The sequence below is a fragment of the Nicotiana attenuata genome, chromosome 10, assembly GCF_001879085.1.
Source record: "Nicotiana attenuata strain UT chromosome 10, NIATTr2, whole genome shotgun sequence".
Taxonomy (NCBI): Eukaryota; Viridiplantae; Streptophyta; class Magnoliopsida; order Solanales; family Solanaceae; genus Nicotiana; species Nicotiana attenuata.
In genome coordinates, this window is record NC_031998.1 from 7080711 (window position 1) to 7083790 (window position 3080).

Consider the following 3080-nt stretch of genomic DNA (forward strand, 5'->3'; position numbering starts at 1 on the left):
CATTTAGGTAAAACCATGGAAGTATATATAGATGATATGCTAGTTAAAACTCAACATTCAGAAGATCATATATCGCACCTATCTGATACGTTTAAAATTTTACGAAAATATAATATGAAGTTGAATCCAGAAAAATGTGCATTTGGAGTGGCATCAGGAAATTTTTTAGGTTTTCTTGTTTCTAACCGTGGAATTGAAGTGAATCCTGCACAGATTAAGGCCATTGAAGAAATTCCAGATGTACTTACGAGTAAAAAAGAAGTTCAAAGACTAACTGGGAGAATTGCAGCTCTGGGGAGATTCATTTCCAAGTCTTCAGAAAAATGCTTCAAATTTTTCTCAGCTTTAAAGAAACAGGATCATTTTGAATGGAACGAAGATTGTCAGCAAGCACTTAAGAATCTGAAAGTATATTTGTCAAATCCACCGTTGTTGGCAAAACCAAAGGTAGGAGAGAAGTTACTCATCTATCTTGCCGTGTCAGAAGTTGCGGTAAGTGCTGTTTTAGTCCGGGAGGATCAAGGTAAGCAATCTCCTATCTATTATGTAAGCAAGTCTTTGCTAGATGCAGAAACACGGTACCCGCAACTAGAAAAATTAGCGCTTGCTTTGATTATGGCATCTAGAAAATTAAGACCTTACTTTCAATGTCATCCCATTGCTGTGGTTACTGCTTTTCCATTACGAAACATTTTGCATAAACATGAATTATCAGGTAGATTAGCGAAATGGGCTATAGAATTAAGTGAGTACGACATCACTTATCAACCTAGGACTGCTATAAAATCTCAGGTATTAGCTGATTTCGTAGCTGATTTCAGTCAGGGGATGCAATTAGAAGCTGAAAAAGAATTACAAGTTTTTAATGGTGCAAACCCGGGGACTTGGATTTTATTCACTGACGATTCATCTAACGTAAAAGGCGCAGGTTTAGGAATAGTTCTCGTACCACCCACGGGTGAAACTATTAGACAAGCTATAAAGTGTCATTCGATAACTAACAATGAAGCAGAGTATGAAGCTGTCATTGCAGGTTTAGAACTGGCACGAGAACTTGGCATATCACAGATTATAATCAAGAGCGATTCTCAACTTGTGGTTAATCAAATACTGGGGACTTATACAGCCAGGGAAACTCGAATGCAAGAATATCTTGAAAAGGTACGGGAGCTAATAAAACAATTCCAAACTTGGAAGGTAATGCAGATCCCAAGAGACGAGAATGCAGAAGCAGATGCTTTGTCTAACCTCGCGTCTGCAGCAGACGTAACAAATGATGCAAATGCTTCAGTCGTACATCTATTTCATTCCGTTCTCGAACCTGATAAGAATGAGGTAAATTTTAATCATTTAACATGGGATTGGAGAAACGAAATTGTTGCTTTTTTACAGCATGGAACCGTGCCTATTGACAAAACAAAGGCTCATGCACTTCGCAAGAAAGCTGCTCGTTATTGTTTGCATCAAGGGAATCTTTATCGAAAGATGTTCGGTGGACCATTAGCAAGGTGTCTCGGACCTTCTCAAACAGAATATGTGATGAGGGAAATACATGAAGGACATTGCGGAAGTCACGCTGGTGGGAGGTCGCTAGTAAAAACATTGATTCGAGCAGGATATTATTGGCCCAAGATGGAAGAAGAAGCTAACGATTTCGTGTCTAAATATGATAAATGTCAAAGATACGGCAATAATATGCATAGACCAGCTGAGTTACTCCACCCTGTCATAGCTCCGTGGCCCTTTATGAAATGGGGAATGGATATCGTAGGTCCATTGCCACAAGCAAAAGGTCAGGTAAAGTTTCTACTTGTGCTTACAGATTACTTCACTAAATGGGTAGAAGCAGGGGCATTTAAACAGGTGCGGGAGAAAGAAGTTAAAGACTTCATTTGGAGAAACATAATATGCCGTTTTGGGGTACCAAAGGAAATCGTGTGTGATAATGGACCACAATTCATAGGAGCCCAAATCACAGAATTTTTTTAAAGTTGGCAGATTAAAAGGATAACATCTACACCATATCATCCAGTGGGGAATGGACAAGCGGAATCCACGAATAAGGTTATCATCAACAACTTGAGGAAAAGGTTGCAGGATTCGAAAGGTAATTGGCCTGAGGTATTACCTGGGGTATTATGGGCTTATCGTACAACGACAAAAACAAGCACGGGAGAAACCCCATTTTCAATGGTTTATGGTGCGGAGGCTTTGATTCCAGTAGAAATAGGAGAACCAAGCACACAGTACGTTCAAGCAACGGAGGAATCAAATGATGAAGAGATGCGGGTGAATCTTGATTTGTTAGAGGGAAGAAGAGAAGCTGCACTAATAAGAATGGCGGCACAAAAGCAAGTAATTGAACGATATTATAACAGGAAAGCACGCCTCAGATTCTTTAAAATTGGGGACTTCGTGCTTAAAAAGGTGTTCCAATCTACAAAGGCTGCTAATTCAGGAAAGCTGAGTCCAACATGGGAAGGACCCTACAGAGTTCGTGACATTGCAGGAAAAGGAGCATACGAGTTGGAAACAGTGGACGGGAAGGTGCTTCCTTTACATTGGAATGCAGTCCATCTAAAAAGATACTACTTTTGAAAAAAAGTATCCACGGTCAGGTATCTCTATGTTAAAATTCATTTTTTAATCATTAACAATTTTACTAACGATTTTAGATGCTAGGCAAAAACCCTAACTCGTGCCAAATGATGAGTCACGACCTGTACGGCAAAATGGAATATTCTTAAATTCCCAGCCCAGGGTTACAATTAATCTGATGGAAATACACACGGGTTAGGCAGTCTTCATCTCTAATCGCACCTCCGAGTCCCGCAAATTTTTCTGTTTCAGGAAAAGGACCAAGTTAAGAGGAAAAACAAGTGCTCAAGGCTTCATACTTCACCGCTCAAACACTTGGGGGACTGTATAATGAACACAGAACAGATACGTGCGGAAAATAGATGCGTAAATCAAGAGACAAGTGTCGAGCAGAGGTTATGGAATCCCAGCATAAGCATACATCATAGTATTCTTTCTCCATGAGAACAAACAGAGTCACCCTCATAAAACTCATGAGAACA